At 46.7% G+C, this 15,934-nt stretch overlaps 1 pseudogene; it reads right to left on the bottom strand.

The window, feature by feature from the left end:
- Positions 1-8,008: 8,008 nt before the first annotated feature.
- Positions 8,009-15,934, bottom strand: part of LOC102022177 — a 9,784-nt pseudogene continuing 1,858 nt past the window's right edge.

Raw genomic sequence — 15,934 nt, 5'->3', positions numbered from 1 at the left:
TGCGCAGGGAACAGGGCCATGAGCGGAGCATGCGCAGAGGGTGGGGGTTGGATGTGAGGGAAGAGTCACCTCCGCAGAGCCGCTAGCAAACAGGAACAAAGTGTTCCTGTGTCAGGCACAAAACTATCCATTCTCCATGTCTGCTTCATGGTAGTTTAGTGTGTGGCTTCCAGCAATATTTTACTGCTGAGAAAAGACTTTGTTCCAAGCCTTAATGTTTCAGTGCTGACGTGATCCCATATCTGAGTGCTGTCTCCTCATGGGTTGCTTAACTGGCCTCAGGGATGACCATTAAAGGGACAAGTGGGGCTGGGGATTTAGCTCAGTGGCACAGTGCCTGCCTGGCAAGCGTGAGAGTCCCAATATCGGAAAAAAAAAAACAAAAAAAATAAAGAATAAAAAATAAAGGTACAAGGAGTGATGCTGACACGCATGTTACCACTGTCCACGGGTCCCATCAGTCCTTAGCTCATCTCCACTTGTGTTCTCTAGGCAAAATAAGAGGAAATTTCTCTCTGTCCAGCTAGCACTGCCTGCACTGCTATATTTGCTATGCCAGGGTGTAGTCAGGAAAAGGAGAAAGGCTGTAGCAAGGGGCTGCAGTCGGGGGTCTTCAAGACTGTGGGACCACACAGGGTTTGTACTGTACAGGTATACAGTAGGCAAATGATCGTTACTGGATGTCAAATTGAGTGCCCCAGTAAGAGGCGCACATTCTTCTGGGGTTGCTGTCCCTCCTGCTGGGTTTTCTGTGTGATTTATTGATTCTGTTTTCCTTCTGCTTTTGGTATGGCCCAGACACTCTGAGACAGGATATACAAATGCGGGGAATTCTTGTGATGCTCTTTGTGTTAAGGCAGAGGCTGATAATGTGCATTATTGGGGAGCATGTGAGAAAATGGGTGATCTTGTACACTGTGCTCAGGAGAAGGGATTAAGGCTGTTGGAGGGAATCAAACAGCCTTTCAATTTTAAGTGAACATTGTCCTTGGACAAGTACTTTGACTTCAAGGTGTCTGGTCCACAGACATCTTTTCCTGCATACTTAGATATATTCCCGGGTTTTCTCTGCAGCATCGAAAAAGAAGGCCCTGTTATTTGCCCTGCAGGGAATTCATGCTGCTCTCACAGAGTGAGTAGGTTCTCACCAGGGTAATTATGACAGAGCAAGGCTGGCTCTTCATCAGCCTCCTGACTTCCTGTCTTGCCCTGTGATCTGCTGTCACACATTCCCACCATTAGGCCACCCAATCAGTTGTGACATAGCAGGAAGTTCTCATGAGAGTCAGCAGATGCCAGTGCCAGGGTCCTGGACCTTCAGAACGTGCAAAAGAAATAGATCTCCTTTCTGTGTAAAATTGCCTGCCTCAGGTATTTTGTTATCTCACCAGAAAACACTAACACACAGTTTATCCAATATTAACATCATGATCTATGTCCTCAGATTCCTTTCTCATCTAGCTAGGGCACTAACTTCACCATGGTGGCAGGAACCAGTTTACATCATCAGCTCTGCATTCTGCAGCCCACTCAGTGCCTCGTCCTCCTTACAGATTACCAATGAGGTTAAACTCAAAGACAGACAATCCTTGGGGTTCCTCAAGCCACCCAATGTGCTGTCTTTTCTGCTGTCACCGTACCATTAAATCCACACAGAACTTTTTGATGCTGCATATATTGTACCATTATCACTCACCCGTGAAGCCTGCATCACCCTCCAAATCTCTCTTGGCCCAGCCAGCTTGAAGCCCTTCACTGCATCCTTTATCTCACCAGGAGGTCCAAAGTCTCTGGGAGGAGGTTAGCACTGTCATGTCTTGGCTGTATCTTCTTTCCTTAAGAACCCCAGGAAGCTATGTACACTCCTCCCTGGGGACTTCACAGGCACTGAGTACCCTGGCTTGTCTGTGAGACTCCAGCTCAGACAATGCTTCCTTCAGGAAACTCTTCTGAGCCTTTCCATGTAGTGTATGGTGCTTTTCCTTTAAAAAAAAAAAAAAAAATCCCGTGCCTGATGACTCTGGACTTCAAACACCATGAATTTTGGCTTGTTGCTGCCATCCAGCCTTAGCATTGATGCTAGGTGGGGCTATTCTGTGGGCAGCTATTTCCAGGGATCACTCCCTCCACAGTCCTGCTGTGGGATTCTCACATCTTCCTCTGCATTTGGGAAACCTGCCCTGCAGAGGCCTGGGAATTACCAGGCATGGCTGCTCAGCCACCAGAAACATCAATGTCCCATCCCCAAGCGTCACCAACTTCTTTTTAGTGGTCATACCAGGATCCCGAGTTTGGTTCCTACCTGCTCCTCCCTCCCCCTAGCATGGACAGAACCAGCTCAACAAGTGTAGGATGTGTTCAGGAGTCTGTCTTCCCCATGCGGCTCCAGCAGGTAACAGAGAGGCTGATGCTATGGTGTGGGTCAGAGATGTCCTCCAAAGGCAACTGTGTTCCAGCTTCAGCACTACTGGGGGGAGATGTCACCCTGGGAGATGAGGCCTGGGGGGAGGAAGGTGGGGACCCACTGGGACCGGTGCCTGAGGGAGAGGTTGCGGTTCATGGTGTTCTCCTGGGATTATGTAACAGACATAATGTGCGCCTCACCTCATGGCTTCTCACGGCCAGGAAACCTGCCAGAAATCTCCAGGGAGGAATGGGGTGGGAGAACTATGGACTAGCCAGTGTTGTCTGATATGGTCAGTTGTTTGCTGAGTGTGAAGGGTAGAGGCCCACTGAAGGTCAAGAATGGCTGCCTGTAAGACAGGGCACCTGGAGAGGGACATTTTCAGGGAGAGGGACACTCACAATACAGTGGAGTCTTCATCATCACTGTTCACAGAACCAGTCAGAAAAGTGCTCCTCTAAACCAATCAGACGATACCATTTCAATGCTTCATTTGAATCTGACACTGTTCACTGGACCAATCAAAAGATGCTCTTTTGATTCCTTCATTTGTGTGTAGACACAACCAATCAAAATTACTGTTCCTTATCCTTCACTCACATGTAAGAGCAGACCAAGGGAGCTTTCTCATAGCCTGGTGTACAAAGATATGATGCCAAGTGTGTTTGACACCATTTCCCCAATGCCTTCTTTACATAAAGAGAAAAGTACCCTTTCCCTCATGGTCAGGCCACTGTGAGCCTTTTCACAGTTCTGCTCTCCCCCTGCAGACCCTACTTCTTTTCTGTCTTCTATAAATGCACACTTTTGCTGCCCTGTCTGTGTGTCTTCTCCGGTTCACTGTTGGGGACTCGAAGATCCTGAAAAGAAGCCCCGAGGGACTCTCCATCTGGTAACACCCACATGGGTCCCAACTGGTCTCTTCAGGTGTGGTGTGTCCTCCTCTGACAGCAAGGAGCAGGCATCTCACCCCCAGGGTCCAGGTGTCTGCTCCCCTCTTCCCTGGGTAACCGGAATCTGAGGTGACCCAGCCTGAGGGGTCGCCATGGCTTGCAGACTGGAGCCAAAGGAACTGGAAAATGTAAGTCAAGGACTGACTGGGAGTTAGGAAGCCACAGCTCAGGAAGATTCTCCCCTGAGCAGTTGGAGCCAGGTCCTCTGAGCCTCTTTCTGGACTGGGTCTCAACCCTGGCCTGTAAATCCTACACTTGCACAAACAACCCCATCTGCCCTCCCTTCCACGCTGAACTACTGAAATACTAACAAGGTGTCTGAGAGTTGCAGGCTTCATCTCTTGGCTGACCTCTTAAAGGCACTGCCTGGGAAAACCCAAGGCTTTCAGTTGAATTTACTGTTGGTTCCAGGCTATGGTGCTCCTACCACTCTGAACCCCTCTTTGCAGAACGATTTCTAAAATGGAAAATCCTCAGTCTGTCCTTGAGATAGGTGTAGCATGGGTCACTTATTACCCAGGAGTGTTGTTCTGAAGCACCTGAAGGTCATTCCTTTGGCATGGGACCATCAGGAAGGACAGGCCTCTGTCTCCCAGTCTCTGGGAGGATGCACCCTTAATTGGGATAGTCGCACACTGAGTGTCCCTGCCTCTCCCCTCTCCCTGGTCTCTTTCCTTTCCCTCCTTCTTGCTTGATTACACACACTGTCTTGTCTGTGGAGTGCAGTCCATGGGAGTTCTGTGGAGTGCAGTACATGGAGTGCAGTTCAGTGCAGTTCTCTTCACTTTGCAATAGTATAATATTGATAAAACCTCTCTTATCACATTAATTGGCCTCAGGATTGATTTCTTTTTGACAGAGATCTGCACAAGTGTCAGCTCAAGTGCTCCTGATGATGACGTTAAATCTGAGACTGAATGAGACACTGGAGGTTAATCAGGCAACTGTGGTCCCACGGTGAGTGACTCTTCTCTCTTCTGCCTGCCTTGATCTCATCTCACGCTTCTTTCTCACCTTTCACATGACAGCAGCCTTTCAAGCAATATCTTCATAGTGCAGCCAAGAGCCAACCCTTCAACACAGATACCTTACAGTCATTCAGGGCTGCCCCCTAGACCACAAGAGACAAGCACCCTCTGTGATGATTCATTTTGTGTTAACCTGACTGTGTCATTATACCCCAATATCTGGTCAGACAGCAGCCTGGATACTAACATAAAGATATTTTCATTATGATTAACATTTACAAGAGCAGATTATCTACCATGATGAGGGTGATCTGCCTACAATGAGCTGAAGGACTTAGAAGGTTAAGATTTTGGTGGGAAATCATATAATGGAGTATGACTCTACCCTAAAAGGAAATGAGCTCTTCAGCCAGGTCAAGGCCTCAAGGAAAATTATAGAGACACTAAACATCCACAATTTCCAGGGTTTTTGGGTTGGAGAAGAGCGCACAGTTGTCCACGACAGTGAAACTATTCTGAATGACACCACAGTGATGGACGCACGCCACTACACCATTGTTCAAACCACACAATGCTAGTGCCACAGGAACCAGAGGCTGGTGCTAAAGTCATGGCCGGCAGGCAGCTGGCGCACAGATGTGTCTACCGTATTGTAATGGCAGTGGTGGGAAGCCTGGATGGAACTGGTAAATAGGGATAAAGTGACAAGTCTGCTGTTGCCTGAGGTTCTGGCCTTTGTGGCTACAGGAGTGGACATTCCCTGGGGACAAAACTTCCTTCTAGGAAACAGTCAGCACAAAAAATTACATATTGAATTTTCATGTCTCAAAAATAGGAAGTTTAGCATGAAAAAATGCTGTATCACATACCATGGAGACTGTTGTGTTAACCCTTGAGTACATAAAAACCGCAAGACACTAAAATATTTTTTAAAAACCCCAACGTCTCCTTCAAATGTGTGTAAATTTTGGTTTATTTAAATTTTGTGTTGGTACTAGGATTAAGTCTAATATATATATATATATATATATATATATATATATATATAACTTTATAAACCAGACTTTTGACTTGATTTAATGTTATTCTAAATTAAATTCTTTTGCTTGCAAAAAGAAAAGCATGTTGTGAAAGTGTTTTCTTTCAGTACCTGAAATACATCACTCCAAGCTCTTCTTTTTTTTTTTTTTATCTCCTCCAAGCTCTTCTTGCCTTGATGGTTTGTATTGAGACACCTGCTATGATTCTGATATGCTTACCTTTATAAGTGATCTGTTTCTTTTTTCTAACAGCTTTTAATATTCTGTGCTTTTGTTGAATTTCTGGAATCTTGATCACTACATGTCTGGGGGTAGATTTATTTTGGTTATGTTAAACTGAAGTTCTATATGCTTCACTTATCTGGATGTCTGGTTCTTTTTCTGTGCCTGGGAAATTTTCTGCTATTATTTCTGCAAATAGTCTTTTTATGTCATCTGTGTTAACACCTGCTGTTTCATTAATACCTATTACTCTGACATTGTTTTTCTTTGCCTCGTCTTGTAGTTGTTGAATTGTTATTTCTTGGTTCCTTGTTGTTTTAAGAGATCCCTCCTTTCATGTTCATTAGTGGCAGTGCTGTCTTCAAGGTCTGAAAGTCTGTCTTCAGCTTTGTTTAGGTGGTTTTGCAAGCTTTCAATGGAATTTTTAATTTCCTGGATTATTAATTTCCTGACTCATCACACTACACATATAAACACTGTCTGAAAGAAGGTTAATTTGAGTAAATGAGTGCTCTTGTAAGGCCCATATAACAGCCTGTAGTTCCATCTTTTGTGGAGAAGAAAAACCCATATCCTGTATTCAGGAAGAGGAGGCCATAACTTAACCTCCCCTGCCTGAAGAAGAGCCATCTGTGAAAATAGACACCTCCAGCTTTGGGAACTGTGTATATTTTTGAAGGGAACACGAATGGTTTGAGGGAAGAAAATGTAATTAATTTGTCTGGAGGATAATGACAATCAATAATACCAGGAAGTTAGGTAATGTGGTTATGTAAGAGGATGAGAATTGCCATAACTATTGTTGTTGAACTGAAGAAGAGCAAATAATAGTATTTTCCACCCAAAAAGCTGAATAGCATGTGTCCACCCATGTGCAATTAGTCCTGACACAGCACCATAAAAGGCAATAATGGTTTATGTGGAGCATGTGGCATATGTAGCCTTTATAAAAGGTCAAAGTGGGCATAGAAGCACTGCCAAAAGAGTGCAGTGGGCATATGCTGAGTTGGGGGAATAATTAAAAACATTAGTGAAGATTGGTCAACTCTGGAGAGTTGAACATGACAGAGAGCTAGATTAACTATATCCAAGGCAGTTTTAGCCTCTGATATAAGTACTCTTGGAGGGATGGGGGCTGGTCACCCTTGAGAATGTCAAAGAGTGCAGCTAAATCATGAGTTGTTATCTTAATGATGAGCTGGGCTGAGCCAATTAGTATTACCAAGTAGAGTCTAAAAAACAGGGGTGCAAAATGATTAATCTCCATGAGAACAGTTTGGGGCACAATATGTCTTTGTTGGATAAGGTAACCCAAATATGAAAAAGATGATATGGTTTGCACCATTTTGAGGCCACCACTAGGCCTTACTTACAATGGACCCTGTTTTTCCCCTTTTCTCCAGGCTGTGCATGAATAACCTGAGGAGAGCTGCTGCAAAGGTAGCCACCTGTACATATCAGGGGCTGATGTCTACACAAATTTGAATCAGCTAAATCAGTGTATCCCATTTTTTTGTGGGCCCCTAAACTCTCTTTACACCATTTATTTGCATTTTCAAAGGCCAACCGTTCAATTATTCACTTGCTAGCCTCTGTGTGGCTTATCATCCTCCCACTGGCCTGCAATAAGCATGCCACAAAATCTTGAAAAGGTTCATCAGAACCTCGGCAAATGGAAGTCAAATCAAGGGATGTCTCACACTTTAAAGGAAGTTCTCTCCAAGCCCTTGTGGCAGCTATTTTAATTTGCTCCTATACTTGAATTTCAAAAATAAGTTGACTGTTTGTGACAGCAAAGGTACCTTCTCTGATTAACACATCTTTTGTAATGGGTATGTTGTAAGTGGCATTGTGAGCTGCCTGATACTTGCACAATTCAAAATTTTCCTCTCCACAACAAACAATCCCCTGGAATTCAGTATGCTTTAGTTATTCCTTTCCGATAATTTGGGGCCATAATCTGTTGTCCTATAAGTCCTATTAAACCTAAGGTTAAAAGGGGCTGTGGGGCCATAGGCAGCAGGATCTTGTTTTATTATTATAAGGTCTTAAAGCATACAACTTCATGAAGACATATAACTTGTCCTGGATTATTGGGGACTTGAATGTCAGTAACAGGGCAGACATGTTGAAAACCCTCCATGAACTCCCCCACCCATCTGGCTTCTTTTAATGCCAATTGCAAGGGACAGAGAGAAAATGCCTCTATCCCCTGAGAGGCAGAACTTCCAACATGTGATGCAGCAAAATTTCTCTGAGCTGAAAAGGCAGGAATTGTCACTTATGGCTCAGTTAAAGTTATCGGGGTGGCTGTTATTCCACCATCACTTACCTGCTCACGACATGATCTTAAAATAGTGTTCCAAGCCAAATCTGTTGTGATTGTCCCAACAAACTTATAACAATTAAAGCACTCCATAATGCAATCCACAAAAGTAAAGTATATTTAAGAATCAAGAATACAACAAACAGTTCCATATACATTTTCACAAATGTGAAAGAGTCTTGAGACTGTTTGCCCCATGTTTTAACATCGGATAAAACCAATACACCCATCTCCCTTTTGCTTATCCTGAGCCCATTTTTCTCTTTGTCCCCAGGCAGCCTGTTTTTCTTTTGCCCCAAGTTTTACACCTGATTATATCACAATCAGTACACCTGTGTGATTAATGTTGATGCTATCAATACACTTCTCCCCCTTTTGTGCATAGTCTGAGAAGTGTCTCCTCACTCACTATTTCTTGTTACCCAGATCCTGTGTTTAGGCACCATATGCTTTATGCAACACAGCTCTTGAAGTTCCCAGAGGGAAGGACAGTGAGAGGGTGGAGAAATAAAGATAGGAGGAAGAAAGCTGAGGTCAAGTGGAGCCCTCTTTCAAGCCAAGAGGAAGATGAGCTGCTCAACCACCAGAGTGCATTCACTTATACTCTCAGGAGGCTGATGTATATTTCAACCCCTTTGCCAAGCACCTCTGTGTGGTTGGCCTGACAACCTCATGTTTTCAAAGATGGAATAGCTTGTTTTTGGGCTTGTCTCACACATGTGATCAATCTCCAGCTTTAGCCAGTCCCCACATTGGGCTTCCTGGAGATTCCTGGGTTCAGCCCTGCCATTTTCCACAGAGATGCCACAGCTGTCACCCAAACAACTCAAGATGCCCCACCCCCCCTCACTGAACTGCTGCCCTCACAGCTGTAGATCTGCCTTCTCCCTGGGCCAGTGATACACCTTCACTCCCCTCAATAGCAGGGTTGACTCTGAACCAAACACAGATCTGCACCTGGGCTTGTCATAAGGAAAATTGTGCAGGTTTCACTGTGGGATCTCTTCTTACACCCTTCATTCAACACGGCAATCTGCTGTCCCAACATCTTGGTCAAGTGGCACAAGAGAACGGCCGTGTGGGGAGAGGAGCACGTGCATGGTGCGCTGTGCTGAGAAATGGGCAGATGTGTGCTAATTTGCCCTTAGGCGGCACTTGGCTTTTCTAGTGAGCCAACTTCGTGGAGTTTGGAAGGGGTTTGGGGATACAGAGGCCACTGCTTGTGTGCACAGGGAGCGCACCCCTCACGGAGACGAGAACCTGCCACAGAACAGCAGGCTGTTGGTGCTGTTGTGCCTGATGAAGAACAGGAAGGGCTGGTCAGCACAGAACCGGGACACAGAAACCTCAAGTTTACACCCAAAAACCACCACTGAGCTTGTTGCTGCTGCAGCCTCTGTGCCTTCTTCCTTGACCTCCACCACACTCTTGTGCAAGAACGTGGACACACACACGTTGCTCTCGGCCAACATCCCAGACAGATCTGTCTTGCCTGGATGAAAGGCATCCACCACGCCTATATCCTGAAGCCCAGAGCCCATGTCGTAATCCTCTTGCAGTTTAAATCTCGGAAGCAAAACTGTCACTTTGGTATTGTTCAAGTGCTCTGGGCTGGTCCAGGTTTGGAATTTCTCGATAGTGAGGGTTTTTTCCACCTAAAATACCAGGAATAGACATTACTATTCAGACCTCAGTACCCACCCACAGAGGTCCCTCCCGGGATCAGCCCATCCTCCTGAGACAGACAGGTGGTGCTCACTGTCACACACTGTCCCTGCAGCTGCCTGGGAGCTTATGAGGTCCCGGCTTGTCCTGGTTCCAGCCAATGCGATGCCACCCCAGGTGCGGCTTCCTGAGGTAGGAGACGGGGCTGCGCCTCCTCCCCACCACTGCTGACTAGAGTCTCTGCCGGGTGGCTGCCCTTTGTAGGGATTTGGGCTTCCTGAGCTTTTTGGTTTTCTGAATAAGACTTAGTTTTGGAGTGGACCAACCATTGCTGGTGACAATGGAAGAAAAGGGCTGTGGCTGTGAGTCACCAGAGCAGGGGCCAAGGCTGTAGGAAAACGTGTCTGTCTTCAGGGAAAGAACAGCGTGAAGGCCTCATTGGGCTTTCTAGCTAATCCTGACTAGAAAGAGTTAAAGCTTTGTAGCGATGTCCCTTAGACGCAGTTACAAGGACGAGGAATGAGAAAAAAGGAAAACCAGACATAAAGACACAAGTAGCATAGACAGCATTGGGACTGACACCGGAGGGAAAGCAGAAGGGCAGAGCACAGACAAGCCAGGCACACAGAGCCAGGATAGCGTCTTCCCGGCCTGACACAGTGCGCAGGAGTGGGGCAGGGACCCTCTTTAGGGAGAATGCCTGCTCAGAGCGAACAGTATGTCCCCTCACCTATGCACTTGCACAGGTATTTCCTTCTTGTAGGGTCGCTGTGCTGCTACAACAGATACACACATCGCCTACTAATTCGAAGCTGACCTTCTAGAAAGACCCTCTTAACCAACCACCTGCGATAAGGCTCTGGAAGGACAAAAGGACACAAAGAAGTCAGAACAATCCAACTAAAGGAATATCCACATAGGCAGCGGTGCCTCATTTAATGCAAGGACCACCCAGGGAGCCAATCTAATCATGACAAGTGCCAGAGGAGTGAGGGTCGCCCAAGACATTGTAATGGAAGCCAGGAACAAAGGCCCATCGGCATGTATCTTTCCAGGCCCCCTATCCTGTCTGGGGCAGCTTCCTGTATTCTGCTTTTTCCTCCTAACAAATGTAGTATCTTCCTCTCTTCAGCTCCATCCTTCTAGTTCATTCCTGCTGCTGAGTTTAGCATTCCCAGTAGCTGCTCATCACAGAGGTGCTCATTGCTGGACACAAGAAGGTGGGACTCTGAGTGGCTTTAGAAGAAGAATGTCCTAGGTACGGAGGGGTACAGAGGGATGGACAATGGCAGGAGTGTGTGTGCCAGTCACAGGACATGTCACCTGACACTATGGGCAGGACATGTTACCAGATACTATGGGCAGGACGGCAAACACACACAAACAGACCCCTGTCTCACCGTGCTGAGGTCCATGCCTTCGTCCGGGAGCACCACGACCATGCTCAGCTCCTGGCCTTCGTACAGCAGCTCCAGCACCTGGGCCTGCACCTCGCTCACGTGGGCCAAAGGAAACGTGGCTTCCTGGATCATCATCTGCACCGGCCTCTGCTCCTTCTGATGGGGTGAGCAGAGGGGCACAAATGTCACACAGATTCTCCAAGGAGCAAGAAAACTGCCCCAAAGAGTTGCCCAAATGCTCCAGCACCCAAGATGGAAATGGTGTTTGCACTCCAAGTAGTCCCTGGGGAAACTTCAACCAGCACTTCCTGCCAGGCTGAAAAGCCATGGAGTGTGGGCAGAGGCAGGAGCAGCTTGCAGAGATGTCCTGGCCAGCAAAATAAAATGGGAAGCTACAAATTTTCCATGCTCTGAGAGGCCCCTAGGGTCACATACAGAAAAATAAATGAATCATTCCATAAAGTGCATCTTATTTTAAAATGGACGGGTAGTTGAACATGTATAAACATCCTAAATGTGTTCTTCCTAATTAGTTTTCTGTTTTTCAAGGGATTATAGGACTTGGCAAATTATTTTAACTTTGCTTCATTTGAAGTAAAAAATGTCAGTATCTAGGACTTTGCCATATGGTTTTAAGATTAGAAATTTCCAAATACTGAATTAATAATTTTTAAGTTAATTAACAAAAATTCAAGTGAATACTTGTTTTTAAATCAAAATTACTTGGTTAAAAAGATATGTTTTCACATTTTTTGATGCTGCCCAGTGCCCCATACATATATCACAATATTATACCATATTTTTATTTTTGCTTCTACCTAGGCAACTTGGAGTTTAAGGAAAATCTTCAGTTTCCAGACTGAGGTTGCAGCAGTAGGTACAGGAGAAATTAACAGACAGGAAGAGCAGTCATTTATGCAAAAAGTTACAAGCAGCGAATATTCTTTACTCCTATAATTGTACTCACCTGAATTTAAATGTAAATTCCGAAATATATTGTTGGAAAGAATTTTTAACCATTTATGCCCTTCCAAAGTAAATTTTTTTATTCCATTCTTTTATCAAAGGATTTTGTTGAAAGCTTCTCCCTACCTGGTTTAGTTTGAAAGGCATTGTCCTTGTGCGCGACTCTCGAAACTGTTTGTCCCACTTTCTTTTGAAGTAGACAGTGTTAATGAGAACCAGCCTGGAGGACTCGTCAATTGAATCCTTTGCCAACAACTCTTCAATTTTGCCTTTTGAGAAAAGCAGAGCCTACATTCAGTGGCTCCTTATAAACACATGATGGACAGACTCTAGGGCCGCATCCTGGCAGATTTAAACATGATGATTTCAAACTAGCTGAGTTAGGATGTAATGAATTAAACAATCAGAAACAACTCTGAGGAGTGATGTTCATGCACGCGGACACTTGGGGAGCATCCACCAAATGGAGGAGGTGACAAGCTTCTGAGTCACTCAAGGAGAGCAGCTGATGAGAAAGGGCAGCTTGGAGGTCCAGCAAGCAGGACAGGAGAGATCCGCTGGGCGGGACTGCGGTCCCTCAGGGGTTAAATGCAGTGTGAGGTCTAAGGCTCCGTGCTCACACCCAGAGCTAACACTGGGCAGAGAGGAGTCAGTGTGAGGGGCGGCCAGAACAGGGCCAAAGGGAGGAAGGGGCTGACGGGCACGTGAGAGGCTTCTGGGAGCCCAGGGGAGAGAGATCACTGTTGATCCCCAGACAAGATAAAGTGGGGGAGCTGGATTCATTCCTCTTCCCCTGGATATCGAGGACTATCTTTTCATGAACTAAGAGCACCTTTCCTAATTGCTGCTTCAAGAGGGCATAAATGGTAAAGACTCCGGAAGAACTAGAGGAAGTAACTGGTGAGTCATAATGGGAAAACTACCTGCCATTTGCTACCATCTTGTTTGTTAGCAGAAATAGGAATGCCTGTGCTGAGTCTGGGTGTGTGAACGGGTCACATGTCCAGCCATCATTGATCTTGGGGCCACAGGTGGAATATGTCCCTGTCTGAACTGGAAATGAATGAGGATCAGGCCCATACAGAGAGTGCTTTTGGCCTGAATGTGTTAGGATGGTGGATGGCCTAGAGCCGTGCGTGAACCAAGCCTAGGTTTATGGAGTCTAATCACGGGAGGTGAAGTGAAAGCCGTGAACGAGGTGGGAGAAGAGATCCCCTAATATAGTTGGAGGGGATGGAGGCTGCATATACTCTAGGTAGAGGAGGCCCAAATGCCTGATGGTTATGGCTTAGATATGGTAGTTATGGCTTAGACTTAGAATGTCCCCACAAAGCCTCAGGAGTTCAAGGTGGGGGTCTGGAAGATGACTGGCCATGGGTTGCTCTAGCTGACCAGGTGTGAGCAGGTAAGGCCATGGTGGAGGTGAGTCACTAGGACAGGAGCTGCACCATGTAAAGGCCATTCCTGTCCTGAGCTCTTCCCTTCCATCTGCTTCCTGGACACCGTGAGGTGAGCAGTGTCCTCCAGAGAGGGCCCCACCCACCCACTGCTGCCCTGGGCTCCGCCATCCATGAAGTCATTTCGGAAACTGTGAGCCAAAATGAACCTCTCCCTCCTCAAGCTGTGGGTGTTGGGTCTGGCAGAGGAGTGAGGAGAAAGTGACTGAGACAGTGACGAGGGAAGGTCCGTCCATCCCACTCCTCCTCACAGAGGGGGCGCACCTGACATGTGAACACTTCAGGCCAGAGAAAGTTTGTTCTGATTAAAGGTTAAGCTGAAGTCGGGCCTAGGAGTTTCTTCTGACATTCAGAGCCAACTCTCTGGTCCTGGGAGAAGAGCCAAAGGGAATCTCTGCTATTTAAACCCTGAGCACCTGAGGAGAACAGCCCTGAGTCCACTGATGTTCAAAAGGAGTCCCGGCAGTCAGCTTCACTCTGAGCATGGGAGAGGCTGTTAGCAAGGGTCAGGATGGGAAAGAACGGGGAAGAAGGCGGGGAGTGGGAGGAGAAAAAGGAACAGAGAAGAAACAGGGAGGAGGGGGCAGGAGGAGAGGTGGAGAGACGGGAGGAGGGGACAGGAAGTGCTAACGCTGACCTGCAGTTGTTTTGGACACCCAAGTATTAATGTGTTTCCTCGAACTCTCTGGAGCTGTGGCAAAGGACAGCTGCTCCAGCTCTGCCTGGTAGAACTGCAGACAGGACTCCTGAAACGACTGTGGACAGAGAAGTGTTAGGTGAAGCCAAGGAGCTACACAAAAGGTCAGCAAACTGCCAAGCAGTCTGAGTAGTACCTGGTCCTTTGAAAACTTATAAAGGGCATACGTGTCTCTTAGAAGAGGTCACACGGAGTCTACGAGATGTCAAATACCAGATTCTAGTTGGGGATGTCCTGAGTCTGGAATAATTAGACATGAACGAAAGAACTCTAGAGACCCTCACATGGGAAATCATGCAAGGTATCCTTAGAGCGCTGCCGTCATTTGAGAAAACAAGCTTCCCCACCACTTCCCCAGGTGCTCTGGGGTCCTCCTCCTGGGCTCTGGGCCACCAGGTATTTTAAAATCAACTTTTCCTGTTCTGTAGACCGAACTCACTGAGAGGAACTGGCAGCTCTCTTCTCCAAAGAGCCCGTTGGCTATGCTGAGGGATAACGGAGCTCCTGGCCTGTGCACTTGGGTGAGCAGTGACTGGAAGCCCTGGTGAATGTCGTCCTGGGTGTTTAATGCCAGCACCTGTGTAGGACATCAATGTGCATTGTCAGTATTGTCCTCTGGTCTCCCAAAACAGTTAAAAAATATATTTTTTCAACTACTCCATAAAATTATTCTTCGAAAGAATTTGTTCTCTTTCTTTTTTTTTTTCTGAGCCAGGATCTAGATGTGTAGGCCAGACTGGACTCAATTTCATGGTGATCCTGTGCCTCAGCCTCCTGAGCACTAGGACTGCAGGTGGGCACCACCACACCCAGCGAGGCTGCTTTACTTTACCTTACCAGTGCCTCCTACAGAACAGCCACTGGTGGGGTGACGGAGGATCGGAGAGGGGCAGGAAACAAAGGGTCAAAGGTCCAGTGGCTCTGCCTCCTGCTCTGGATTCAAGGGGAGCAAATTTTGTGTATTTCTGGGTTATTATTTGGGGAAGATGCCCTACCTCTCCACAACCACAAGAAAAAAAAAATCGTCATGTCATGGAAGAAAAAAGGTGAGAGCCCAGCCTACCTGGATGATCTGGGCCACCGTGCTGCCCTTGGCCCCCAACTAGACCATGGCTAACGTCGAGGAGATGCTCAAGGGACAATAGAAGACATTGCGTGCAGGGTCCTCCTGACCAAGAAGCTTTAAAAGGCGGATGGCAAAGGTGCCATTGGCTTCCGACAACATGTTCATGATGCAGCCTAGATGCAAAGACCAAAGGGCCACGTCATGCCACTCACCAAGGTTCCACTGTCTGGTCTCCCAGCCACCTGGAAAGTGTGCTTTTGGTTTCCATTGCAAAGCTTCCAGATATTTTAAGCTGAACCAAAAAAGTCCATTTACAGGCACTCTGTTTCCAAAAATATGCCCATTTTAGTGGAATTAGCCAACTGTGATGGCGGCGGCAGCCCAGAGCAGCCTGCGAGCCTCAGAGAAACCACAGACACTCTCATCTGCACAAGCACACAGACAGATGCGAGGGCAGAAACTCACATACACAGGACACGGCTGGGCCAGGTGAACTCTGCTCTTTCCCCATAATGACCACCTTCTCCCTTGAGAGGAGCAGGACTGAATCAGGGGTGAATGAGGTGGGTGGACAGAGAGGGAGACCCAGAGTGATGACAGGGAGGACCTCTAGACTGGCCTTAGGATCCCTCTCTGTGATTATTCTTGCTTCTGTTTGTGGAAAATCCTTGTGTGATTTTCAGCTGTGCACCAGGCCTTGAATGGACAAAGATAGGAGCTGCTGCTGGAGGCAGGCTGAAGTCGAATCTTACATATATATATATATATAT

This window comes from Chinchilla lanigera, unplaced genomic scaffold (genome assembly GCF_000276665.1).
Source record: "Chinchilla lanigera isolate Chin_1 unplaced genomic scaffold, ChiLan1.0 scaffold00064, whole genome shotgun sequence".
NCBI lineage: Eukaryota > Metazoa > Chordata > Mammalia > Rodentia > Chinchillidae > Chinchilla > Chinchilla lanigera.
The sequence above is the reverse complement of the archived record's forward strand: the minus strand, read 5'-3'. Positions and strand labels throughout refer to the sequence as shown.